The sequence below is a fragment of the Salvia splendens genome, chromosome 3 (assembly GCF_004379255.2).
Source record: "Salvia splendens isolate huo1 chromosome 3, SspV2, whole genome shotgun sequence".
NCBI classification, from domain to species: Eukaryota; Viridiplantae; Streptophyta; class Magnoliopsida; order Lamiales; family Lamiaceae; genus Salvia; species Salvia splendens.
Genome location: NC_056034.1, coordinates 44,180,194 through 44,194,775, shown reverse-complemented (window position 1 = coordinate 44,194,775; position 14,582 = coordinate 44,180,194).

Below are 14,582 nucleotides of genomic sequence, written 5' to 3'. Positions count from 1 at the left end.
ATTTGTATATATTCTTCTGAAAAAACATTTTTGTGTCCTTTTATTTATCCCTTGATAAATTATTTCAATCAACATTTTCATTGCATGGGGATCCAACTACAAGAACAAAGATGTTATTTCTTCAACAATTTCTTATCTCTAGTGGATCTCTATTATGATTTGAACCCACACAAAGTTCTAACCCTCTAATAAAGAAAATGAATTAATTGGACTTTTAGGATTTCTAATAGATTCTAAATTTAAAATGAAATAGTAAAAAACGAATAGTAAATATTGTCCAGTTTTTAAAATTTATGAAATTGATTGTATATACTTAACAATTTTTTGAAAGTTTATGTAGCAAACATGCCCTGCCCGACAAGTTTTATGTGTTATAAAAACGAATTGTCATAATTGATTGGTTTGTGATTAGTGATTAATGTTTAATATAAGCACAAATATTGATGTTTGGAATAACCAATTAACTTGTTATGATGAAATGAATTGTATTTGCATCATATCATATCATACTAATTTCTATTTTGTTTAGCAGTGAAATGAAAAAGATTTTGATTAGTAAATGTAAATCGTGACTTATTTTAGGAATGTTAAACCTTTTGTACATACTCGGAGGGTAGTCTTTAATACAAGATTATGAAATAGAATAAACGTGCACGTCGTTTGATTATGATATGAATCACATTAATTAGTTGTGTTACTTCATAATTATGTTAATCCCCAATGCGAACACTATTCTATTGGACAATGGAAGTCACTAATATTCAACACAGTATCGAATTAGTGGTAATTCAGTGTTAGTTAGTAAGCAACAAATTTGGTGCCCCAACAATACTTGTATATTTGGCTCATTACAGTGTCGAATGAATTAGTGGTAATTCAGTGTTAGTACGCAACAAAATTGGTGCAACAATAATTGTATATTTGGCTCATTTTGCAAGCTGGTTTCTTTATTTTTGCACACACACACTTAGTGAATTATTGAAACAGTAAGGCTATCTATATATACACACAAGCAAAAGTAATACTAGTCTCCTCTACCTACTATCACAACTCGATCACAAGCTAGCTATGGAAATGGTGAACCGACGAGGAAAGGTCCAGGCTTATTCCCAACCAGAACTGACGAAAGGTCCGAAAGTCCTTTCATCATCCAACCTGATAACACCTTCTATAGGTTTGTGGCTGGTGTTGTTCCATTTTTTAATCCTATGGCTGTCTGTGGTTGTTGTTTACAAAACTTGTTGATGGCTGTTGCAGAGGTTGGAAGATAATTATGGCTGTTTACAAAACCTTTTCAACCCCGATTGAGATTGCGGGTGGTGAACCAAGAAGCTGGATATCAGTCGTATGCAGTGCGGAAGATGATTGCATGGAAGCATGCAACGTCTTTCTTACTATTTGACGTGATCTCGGCAACTCCTCCATCTCCATGCACCATTGCATCTACGCCATTTTCAGTCTAGTATGCGTGTGGTGTGGCGTTACATAAAAGTTTCCAACTTGCTTGAAGAGTAAGCTAGAAATCATCAATGTTTTTTGTGTTGTTCCTAATTTGTGTTGTGCAAAAACAGAATGCAGATAGATATGAGCAACAAATGGGTGAAGAAAGGTGTCGGTAAGTACTCAGTAATGACTGATTGTTTGATTTTATATTCTACTCCTAATTTGGTTTTGTTTTGTTTTGTTTTGTTGGTGTGTATTTATTTTATAGGTATTTTGTGTATCACATAGCCATAGCCTGCGTGTTCGATCTTGCTGAAAACTATCCATATCCAAAACACAATGTGACTGAATTGGGGGCTATTGTTACTATGTTTGTAACATACTACATCGGAATCGTGGTATGTATACTAAAGATCAACCCGAAGGTGAAGAAATGAAGACCATCGATCAGTAATTGTTATGAAAGAATTTTAAAACTAGTAATGAGATTGATTTGATGACTCTGTTTCTCCTTCTTCTGTTATCAGAGCTCCAATCCAATCGATCACCACCTCACCTCCATGATTTGATTTGATGCAAACTTAAACTAAAATCAAATGTGGAATGAACTGGATAAGAAATAGTATATATTTGTATATCGATTTTAAAATAAAATGTGAGTGCAATAAGTTAGTTGATATTAATAAAATATGAGATTAGCTTATTAAAAATAGTTGAAGTAATTGGAAAAATTGCAAACAATTCTGAAAGATTATGATCTGTCCCACTCTTTTTTAAATCTGAAAAAAAAACACAAATTTTAGATTTTTGCAATTTCATATTTTGGAAAGTGTAAGGCAAACTATAATTTGACCATCTTTTCTTGATTTATTTGACAATTTATCCAAAGTAAAATGATACATTCAACAATGGACAAACGGAATACCTAAAGTAAGTGGTTAGAGTAATCAGAATCACAAATCAAACAAGGAAATAAAATGCAATACGACATCGTTTCCTAGCACATCACTATGCTGTGTATTTCCTCCACTGCAAAGGATCCGCCTCCGGGGATCAATTCCCCGATGTATGGATCACTTTAACTGCTTAACATAAAAATTAAGAAGAGGCCAATTTCCGTTCAATATTTGGCCATTTCTATTAAGTTCCTCAAGGCAAAACTTAATTTCGAAATCAACCTACAATTTCGTCTAGTCCTTCCAATTAACAGTTTCTTTATGCAAATATTTTCTCTAAAATACGTCTATACTTATTGGTATTTAAACTTTGTGAGATAGGCTAGATAGATAAAGATCCAGATAGAATTTCTATATATTATCATTTGCATATTTGTAGTCCCAAACTGTAAAAATAATATGTCCAGTTTTTAAAATAAAAGAATTTTTGCACTATTTCTTGAAATTTAATTTTTACTTTTTGTATATTTTCTTTAGAATTAGTCCATATATATTAAATGACACATCATATGTTCTGTCACCTCAATTTCGCCTTTTCTTTTTCTTTCTCACACAGTCACACTAGACATATATGTACAACAAATTTTGATATGCTAGGCGCGTTATTTTTATTTCAACAACTCCAAGGTCTTCTAAAATAGACTCGAAAAAATATATAAACAAGCAACTAAAATATACTTACAAACTAAATATGGAAGAATGTTAAGGACCTAAATCCTTAACGTCGATTTCCACACAAAATCAAGAAACGAGATGTAGTCGTTGTCGAGCGCCCAACGTTGGGTCGTGACTTGGACGGCAAAAAGGGGCGGTTGAGCGCGAGATCAGCCTCGTCGGCAACCTTAGGAGATGTTTCTTGTTTGCTACTCAATTGAGCCAAAAGAATGATAATTTCATATATTGATTGAATGAATAAAAAAGATAACAGTCTATCCTATTTATAATGCTACTGACTTATTGAATAAGAAAACAAAGATATAGAAAAAGATATGCTAAATCCCTATAATATCTAAACTAAATAATAATAATAGAGGTTCTATCAACTCCCCCACGGTTAAAATCCACATTGTCCTCAAGGTGGGAACCACGAAGCAAAAAGGAGAGTTGAAAGCAGAAGCTTAGGCGAGGCAACTCCTCCTGGATCAAACACACACCGAACAGATGAATGTCTCCCTTCTTCACTTCCATAAAAAATCAACAAAGGAGACCCAACTTTGTAGGAAATATTCCTTGCCAAATCGAAAAGCTTGTCCACGCCTCCCAGAATGCCCAAGCATGGCATGTCATTAATCGGAGGGATCAACCTTACATCTTTGTCGAGCGATGTTGATCGATGATTCATACTTGGAGCATCACCGACATTCAAATCCACATAAACACAAGCAATTACGGGCAAATCGGTGTAAGCACCATCTCCTTTCTTGCCCCAACAATTTCCAACAACATTTTTGGATGACACTTGAACAACATTGAGTGAGCTGATTATCTTCTCCACTTCACTAATAGAACCATCCTCCTCTTTATCTTCTAGCAATGTCTCCTCCTTTTCACCAATCTTCTCATCATATACCCCAACGAGCACTTACGGTGACTCATTGTCGTTCTTGACAATCCCTTTGTTCTTGACGAACTCTCCAGGGGACTCGTTGTTAGGAACATCAAGAGGAGCGCCATCTTGTGAACATCGGTAACGTCATTGGGAACATCATCACCGAATACTATCGTGGGAGTATTATCAATTTTCTCTTCGGCTAAATTCTCATCTTGAATGTTCTCCTCAAACTTCTCCCCATCATCCGCATAACAGAGAATGCGTTATTTACACACATGTCCCATCACCCATTTCTCGGGACAGTGCCAGCAGAGACCCAACCTGGACCGTTCTGACTTCTCCGCCTGGGAGACCCGTATTAGCGGCAGGCGTGGCTGCTCCGGAGTTTGACTGGTCACACGTGCGGGTTGATTGTACAGGTCCCGCGTTGGCTTTTCGGTGGAGTAGCAGGGCTGGTGGGAGGAGGGCTGGACTCGCGCTCTCACCTCCTCCCGAGGGCGAGGTCTGTCCCAGCACGTCTCCGAGCATCGGAGCCGGTCAACGGTCGGGTAGCCGCGGTCCTGCTGTTGCGCCGGTGGGTCCCAGCACGTTGGGCGGTGCCGCTGCGTTGCGGTTGTCGGGTAGCGATCAAACCCTAATTGGGTCTGATGCTCTCCGCGATCAGATAGGTGGCCACCCCTCTCTATGTAGCCACCGCGGTGTCGGGGCCAAGCGTCTTGCGCACGATCGCGGTACTCGATGGGCTGGTATCTCGGCCGTGGGCGACGATCAGGTGGATCCAAGTGGTGTGAGACGTAAGGTGATTCTGGATCAGGCCACGACGGCGGACGGAGTACTTCCACCCGGCTGCTCGGAGGGTCCCAACTGGTTACACGGCGAGGTTGGGGCGGCTGGTAGGGACGGAATGGCTGTGTTGCCTGAGGGAAGTTGTATTGACGACGACGATAGTCGGCGTAGTCGTATGACATGTTGACGGACTGAGGCGTGGCTGTGGTGGTTGATGATCGTCTGACTTCGACGCGGCACGCGGGAATCCTTCCCGTCGGGCGTTGCAGAAGTAGTGTTGTCCTGCGGCTAGAGCTCGGTGGACAGGCGGGACTCGACAACCAAAGCAGTTGTTGTGCGCAGAATGTTTTCCGTCGGGCAGCGGTGTAGCTTCGGTTCGAGATGGTGGGAGGGTCAACTCTCAATGAGAGCACCAGTTGTTAAGGACCTAAATCCTTAACGTCGATTTCCACACAAAATCAAGAAACGAGATGTCGTCGTTGTCGAGCGCCCAACGTTGGGTCGTGACTTGGACGGCAAAAAGGGGCGGTTGAGCGCGAGATCAGCCTCTTCGGCAATCTTAGGAGATGTTTCTTGTTTGCTACTCAATTGAGCTAAAAGAATGATAATTTCATATATTGATTGAATGAATAAAAAAGATAACAGTCTATCCTATTTATAATGCTGCTGACTTAATAAATAAGAAAACAAAGATATAGAAGAAGATATGCTAAATCCCTATAATATCTAAATTAAATAATAATAATAATAGAGGTTCGTATCAAAGAACCAATATATTATCATGTTATAACTCATTCAATAATTAATTTTATTTTATATATCTCTAGAAATGAAACTATTCAATTTAACCTTTTGGTTTTATACTAAAAGTTTGTAATAAGGTTGCTCATAAAAACTTTGATTAGCGTGCAAATTGTTAAGAAGTGGATATCGTGATTCGTGAACATGAATAAACATAAAATTGCATGCAAAATCAATATTTATGAATTAAAAATCCAGACTTATGTCTGTGCCATTGTGATCTTGAACCTATAACTGGCGATTTTATTAGCTTTTGAATACATATATCAAATTTTGATCGGTCCTCAAACAATCAAAACATATTATCTTCATTAATACTATCTATCCTACATAATTTTAGATGGATAAGATTTCAAAAGAAATAAAACTATAAAAATAATGAAGCGCTGTATTTTTCGTGACATTCGCGGCCGCATATTGCATTACTCTAAACATGTGATTTCCTGGAAATTGCAACCAATAATAACAATACTTTCTTTGCCTATTTTTTCTACATTTAGTAATTAATATTCATTGCAATCTAAATTTGCTACTTTGGATACATAATACTGTATTACACAAATCATAACCGTGTGCACTATTATGCACATTACACATGATTACAAAAACAATATTATTACATATCACATATGCAATATTATGCATATAACTTATGCAATATTCATTAACAATGTTTGACTAGATTTTGTTCTCTAAAAGTGATCCGATTCATAATTAAATTTCTTACTATTTGTTTAGTTTTTTTTCTAACAACGAAGTAATAATAAAAAATACTCTCTCCGTCCCAACTAAGTTAAGTCGTGTTCCTTTTTGGGACGTCTCAACAAAGTTGAGTCATTTTCTTTCTTGACAAAAACTAAAACATCTAATCACCTCTTACTTTATTTCATCACCTACTTTACTCTCTCTTATCTCTCTTACTTTATTCCTATCCCTTCTTTTGTTATATTATCATTTAACTCATTCAATATAATTTCTTATTCTCAGTGTCCTAAAGAAGTGACCCAACTTAGTTGGGACAGAGTAGAATTAAGCAGTATAATACAATGTTTTATGATTTTTATTAATATATGGCTTATTTATGTTTTTAATACTAGTATCTTTATTATTTTATTAAAATATAAACTATAATAATAATAATAGTTATTTGTTAGTGTTATGTTTAATGTGTTGATTATTAGGATTGTAAATTCTCTAATTAAATTATTAGGATTGTAAATTCTCTAATTAAATTATTAGGAGTATAATTTTATAATACTATTAAACAACACTTATATTAGTATAATTTTAAATTTTATGTTACATATTTTCAAAATCGTAATTGGTAGTATATTTTAGTTTCTCAAATCCCAAATCGAAATGAGTGGCTCCATCCCTATGTATAATACGTGACTATAAAAGAGCAACCAAAACTCAGAATAATAACAGTGACAATGGCAGACGACTGCAGTGGCATTCTCTCTTCTTATGCAGGCTTCTATTTGTTCGGATCCTCTTTTGCTCATTATGTTGTAGATTACTTTATTAATTAGTAGTAATTAAACGAGATTGTTTACTGAAATTAATCAATTTGTTTTACTTAAGTAATTTGTTTTACTCAAGTAATTTGTCTCACTAATTAAATTAATGGGCTAATTGTTTTAATTATAAAAAAATTTCCCAAATTTTAGGGACGATCTGTTGCTCTCTTGGATGGCGCATGTTCGGATCACGAATTCACGATCACCTGCTTGGAGAAGGGAGATGCAGCCGGGAAGGTCGTGGTGTGCCCTCGTAGCTTCAAGGATCTTAAAGAAATTGGTGTGGAAAGATATGGCGCTCCCTACGCGAGAGTGTTGAGCATAGAAGGAGTAGAGATTCATGACATTCGGGGGGTGAAAGACGGTCATCACATCGATTTCTCCCGCCAAGCGCCACTAATGTACTACTACTCCTACTCCTACTCCTTATATTAGAGAACATAAATCATGCTATTCGCACTTTTCTGTTTTGGTCCGCCCCAAACTACTTGCATTACTAAGAATTAGAGTATTTAATTCAAATATTAAAGTTAATTACTTATTTCTTTATTAAGTATTATATCTCTTAATTACACTTGAAGTATTAATTTAGTTACACTAATTATTCAATCATTAATTTACGGTCTAAAATGAAAATTGCAAGTAGCATGAGATGATTCTAATAATTGAGAGTAGAGAAGAGGAAGTAGGAGGTCAAGTCGAAGATGGGATGATTCTAATAATTGAGAGTAGAGAAGAGGAAATAGGAGGTCAAGTCGAAGATGGGATGATTGATGAAAGTTTGGGTGAAGAAAGGGAAGAATTTGGTGGGAATGAAGAACGGCTCGTGGGCCAAGACATGGAACGCAATGGGTTGGGTTTGGAAGCTAGGGCAAGAAATGCTGACTTGGCTGCTGACGTGGAAGGATATCAAATATTGATATCTGACACTTGTTCATCGGTTGTTGGTATATTTACTTCATTTGTAGATGGGATGAGAAAGGAGATGAGAGTAGTGAACCAACCACTAATGTAATTGGACATCAATACTTTAATTATAGGACATATGTTTAAATTGGGTGGAAGGCCGACCGCACATATTACGGCTGAATCGGTCAAATTGCCTGATTCGATTCTATCCCATTTTTGCAATGCAACTAATAACTACTCCTTCTGATAGATTTTTTGCCCACGTCAATTGGGCCAAAAATTATTTCCAACTCAAAAACTAAAACTAAAACTAACCCTGGTGATAATTCTTAGAATTTGTACAATTCAATTACTATATTTTATTAGTACTTAAAATTAAAATTGAAGTTAAAAGTATATATTGTATGCCTCTAACCAGAAGTAGGTCAATAAGAGTGTTCATAATAAGGCGGAACAGTCACGCCACAGTCATAGAATATTTGTCCGTTTAGTCAGCACAGCCATAAAAATTTGTCCGCCTAGTCAGCACAGTCACAAAAACTTATCCGGCCACAATGACAGCCACGCCACCACCACAAATCACATTATTTTATCAATTGTTGATATATTTTAAACTTATAGAATAAAATTAATTGGACAAAAATAATTAGGAAAAAAAGACTTAATTCATTCATAAAATAATTAGTCAACGAGAATTACAAACGAAAGTAAACATGATGTGCTTGCTCCCTTAAGTGCTCATATCTCTTCTACCATATCGGCCTGGAGCTGGAGATGTTCTGAGTCCTTGCGTGTATTAAGCCAAGCTCGGAGCAAGTATTCATCACTACGCGTACACCCATTTGCAGGGGGGCGGTGTGTAACACCCGCGATTTTCGGATAATAAATTTTTTCTTTATTGAATGTGATATGGTGATTAAAATGAAATTTCTGAAAATTAATATTTAATTTCATTGAGCGAGGAATTAAATATTTTGGGTTGGTACAAATAATTTTCTTTGGGCAATGAATTCTTTTAGTTCTTTAAGAACTTGGTGAAATACGAATCTTGGTTGATTAAAGAAAAGAATATCGAGGAGTTGTTGTTGTACTTGGCATAACACCAAGGGACTAATTATTTTTGGATTGTGCGAAGGGAAGTGCATACTTTGATTTAATATTCATACTTGTGAAGTGCGTATTGTTTTTGATCTTCGTGGAATTTATCTAAAGTACTATATGTAGTACGTGGCGTGTTCTAAATCAAGGATCATTTTTGAAAAATTAAAATTTAAAACAACACTAAATATTATTTGGCTTGGCTTGAGTTGGACGTTTGAAACTTTTGTTGGGAGCGAGGCGACGAATTAATTAAAGTTTTTCTGTGAAGTTTAATTAATAAATGAAAATGCAAGATACAAAAATATATATTGGGCTTCCCAAATAAATAGTAAAGTCGAATGTTTAATTACATTTGGGTTTCCAAATAAATAAAATAAGTGAGTGATGCTTATTTTCATGTTTGAATTCCTTTTTATGGTAATTTGTTCTCAGCGTGATGCTATTTTGAAAATTCTCCTCAAATCTACTCCAGAGCTCCCTAGCGTTACTGTGCCTGCTGGAGATTTACATTTACTCCCTTGATTTTAAACCAATTAAACAACAATCAATTCCTAAATCTTTTCTCCTCTCCTATCTATCACTCTGTCATTCACAATCAATTTTTTTTCAAGGCAATACTTTTCGTTTCCCCCATTTGGTCTCTCATTTTTCAGCAAGGGAGATAGAGGGCTATATAAAGTAGCATGCATCACTCGAATAAACTCAACCTTTGTAACTAATCGAAAATGCGAAAGAACATAATTCTCACTCACCAAAGGTCAGATGCAGCCAACCTCACAAACTTCAATGCTAGTTGATGTTTACTCTCTCCACTCCACCCTTATCTCTCTCTCGTCTCTCCACTACTTCCTTGACCGACCAAGCCTCATGATCATATATGTGAATGTGGGTTAGGAAATAGAATTTTTAAGCACTCTTCTTACTTTATTTGAAATGGGGGCAACATTATGTTATAAACAAGTAACCCACTCTCATTAATCAAATCAATGCCAAATTCTGAGAGGCAACCAAAATATTTTTCCTTTTCAATAACTAGGAAATCATAACTATAAAGTAATAACTCACTTAAATTTGATTCATACATATTTTGATATTCACTTTAGTCTTCAGTAGCTCTGCCCATGCTTAATTCTCAAAACAAACAAATAAATAAATAATCCACTTAATTTATTTGTGGTTAATTGCCTATAAAGTCACAACGTTTGATCAAATTAATTTTGATTTGTTCCGAACCTTTCAAAATTTGCATGAGATATCACAAAGTTCAAATAATTCTCAATTCTCCCATTTTTGTGGCAAATTTGATGATAAATTGGTTAAAAATTGTCTAATGATAGGTTTATATTTATTGATTGTAAACTAATAAACCAAATATACCAAGATTAAGTTGAAAATTATGTACTAGAATTATCTTTTGTAAACTATAGCATGCGCTTTTGATAAATATTGTATTAATCTATAATTAATAAAATTCCATTTTTATATCGAATAAGTAATGACTCACTATTTGGTTGGGTAAATATATCACATGAACATAGTCTGCCAATTTTTTGAAAATTTAAATACTGTCACATGTTTCTATTTCAGTTTATTGAAATTTAATTTTATAATTGTGTAACAAGGTCTCTTTATATCCAATTAGAGTTCATAATTTAGATTTTGCCTAAATGCTTTTTGGAACTAGTAGTCATAATTTCTATTCGCAAATGGTGGGAGATGTAAGTATGCAAAAATATTTGAACAAAAATAACTATTATTAACTTTTTTGAATATTTAGAAATGGTGTGAAAGGGTTACCTATTTTGATAAAATATTATAATAAAAAATAGTAGATAATGAGTATATATGTACTTATACAAAATAATAAATAAATTAATTATTTATGAGAATAAATTATTAAACATAAATTATTAAATAGTATTAATAGTTTCTTTGATAATATGTACTAGTATAATATTCCCTCCGTCCCACTTTAGGAGTCCCAATTATTTTTCTGCACCCATTTTATAACAATGACAATAAATAGTAAAAGTGGAGAAATGGTAAAGTAAGAATAGTAAATATTCTAAGAGCTAATTTCATTAAGAGACGGATTTTTCTGCACTCATTTTATAAAAATGACAATAAATAGTAAAAGTGGAGAGATGATAAAGTAAGAATAGTAAATATTCTAATAAGAGCTAATTTCATTAAGAGATGGATGGTCAAAGCAAAAACACCGGTTTGGCCCAATTGGAATCAACTTTGACCAAAAACATCGGTTTGACCCAATTGGAATCAACTTTGACCAAAAACACCGGTTTGGCCCAATTGGAATCAATTTTGACTGTAACATATTTTTTGGAAATTGACGATTAATTGTAAATTTTGATAGACTCATTATGAGATTGTAACAAAATATTCAACTTATTGGTTCGTGGATGTGATCTCCACAATCTCTATTGAAGTTGTTTGGTCAATTTCACCGATATTTTTACAAGAATATGGTTTAATCAATCCCTATGTTTAATGTATTTAAAATTGTCAAATTGGATAATTACTTGAGATTGTAACAAAATATGCAACTTATTGGTTCGTTCTTGATGCGATCTCGACAATCCCTATGAGGTTGTTTGATCCATTTCACATATACCTTTAAAATTGTCAAATTGTCAATCCAATATTTTTTTATTTTTCTGGTTATCTTCATGGCTATTATACCTCTGGTCGAGATGGAGGTTTTATATGGACCGTGGAGTTTTATTTCCACTGCAGACGTTGTCAGCTACTCGTTATTGATGCTTGATATGGTCATCAAACTGTTTGTTGAATATGTGGACAAAAGCACATATGTTGTGGTTGACTCGCATATGGAGATTGCAATGAGATATGCAGCTTTCTCCTTCGCTCCGGATGTGCTTGTTGCAATCCCTATTGGAGTTGTTTCGTTCAATTTCGCGACACTTATCAAGCAATACAGCTTATTATGTTTGATTCGTCTATGGCGTTTCAAACGAGTATTTGACGTGTTTGCTAGGTAAAACATAATAAAATATCCGTGTTAAGTATGTTTTGGCGAGGTGGTTCAAGCTTATAGCAGTAAATATATTGTAATTCATAAACTCATAATTTGTTATTGATTAAATATATGTTATTGAACTATATATCATTTATTATTGCATATAGGTTGTCTTTTTTTCAATTAATTGTGTTGCTTGCATTTTCTAGTTATCTCACTCCATTATTGAAAATAATGTGTTTCAATTGATATGCAGTGGATGGCAACTGCTTTTGGCTTTGCTAGTTATCTTTTCTGCCTTTGTGCCTCCCGTTGAGATGGTACTTGACAAAGAAGGAGGAGTCTTTTATCCGTTGCCGACAACATATGCAATATTCTATTTGGCATTGATATCATTCTCACATTCTTCGTCGCTTACGGAGACGAATACACGCATCGTATTGTGGACGATCACCGGAAGATTGCTACCAAATATGAATTTTCTTGGTTGGCTCTAGATGTCCTGTCCACAATACCTATGAGACCTATAATGAATGTTTCACTGATGATTCTGAATGAATATGGCTTATTCAGTTTGATTCGGTTGTGTCGTCTCAAGCCTATTTTGGACGTGTTTGACAAGTACAACTCTATTCTCATCTCAATAATACAAATTCAATTTTCTATTATATTGGTTGCTAATTGCTTTCTTTTCTTCAAAATACAGATGAGAGAATGATACCAGTTTGAATTACAATTGGGTGGGGTCTGCCAAGTTTGCATTGGTAAGTATATTATAATTCTCATGATTCACCTATTACTCAAAAATGATTTAATTGTTGGGTTGTATATCATTTTTCGTTGTGTATAGGTTGGTATTTATGCAATTAATCGTGTTGCATGTCTCTTCTATGTGCTTCCTGCCTACAATGATGATCCAACCAACACTTGGATCGGTCAAGTCATGCGTGTAGGAGTCGATTCTCGCCAACTTGACCTTTGGCCTCGATATATTTTGTGCATGTATTGGTCCACCACAACATTCTCCACTGCTGGCTATGGGGATTTGCATCCCGTGAATGGCGTGTACTATATATATGTTGTTGAACTTCGAAGCCTTGTCTTATGTGATTGGTAATATCACACAATGATCAGTCTTACTATGAAAAGAAAAAGCTATATAAGTAACTTGTCAAATTTATTTTCTTTGAGTATTTTTAATTATAAGTAATAGTAACTTTTTGATTCAACAACAGAGAGAATTGGTTCAAGCTGCCATGAGTTTTTCACAAAGGAATCAGCTGCCTTCTCATCTTGAAGAGCAAATGATATCACAACTGACTTTAAACTATACGACCAACTTGGAGGGGCTGCAACAAAAAAATGATACTCAATTCACTTCCTAATACCATCCGGACGAGTATCTCACACCATCTCTTCCACTTGGTGATAGACAAGGTTTACTTGTTTCGTGGAGTGTCGGAAGGGTTTCTCTTCTCGCTGGTAAAGACATACTAGCAAGTAATACTTTTTTTTTTGCTTCACCACTTTTTTGTCAATCTTATATGACACTATTTTGCAGATCCGTGAGATGAGTGTAGAGTATTTCAGTCCCAACAAAGATGTGATCTTGCAAAACGATGCGCTGACCGACTTTTATATTATTCTCTCGGGTGCAGTGGTAAAAATTAGATCCTTCAACCTTCTCTTCCCTTTTTCATCATTATGTGCTATGTTGGAAGTTCTAATGTATTAACTTTGATCTTTTAGGATCTACTGGTTATGAGGAATAAAGCTCAAGTGGCAAGTTTATTTCCTATATTTGTTAATACAAATGTCTATAACCATTAGATAATTGCCAATGTATGTGCCAACATAACACTAATGCGGGTTGTGGGAGAGGCACGAAAGGGTGAGCTTGTTGGTGAGATTGGTGCGGTTTGTTTTAAACCCCAATTGTTCACGGTGAGAACGAAAAGGCTAACCCAACTATTAAGGCTGGACCATACCAAATTTCTCGATATTGGTAAAGACCATGTTGTAGATGGGAAAACAATCGTGAAAAACATTACTTGAGGGATTTGCTTATCGTTGCTATCCAAATAAAAATTATTGGCGGCCCCACATTGATAAATTTAAATTTGCTGCTTTTTTTCCAAGATCAAGATTTTTTTATTTGTTTTATTACCTAAACATTACATTGGCAAAATAATTGACAGTCAATGTGTACAGTCAAAGAATATATTTTTTGAATGGGTTGATTAAAATTTCAAATACCTAAAGAATAAAGTTATAAATTTACAAATAGTACATTCTAACTTCCCACAACTCAATAATCTATAGCCGAATTCCAAAATTTTCAACCAAACATCTCCTAATCAATTTTCTTCAAATGCATAAAATTTTATGCATTTTTCATCTGAGAAACTGTTTATTCTTGTTCATAATTTGTTGTGTATATTTTATTTTGTAAATTGCCTATTATTTTCTTTTATAACGATTTGCAATCAATATTCTTGCTTTTCAAGGTTACATAA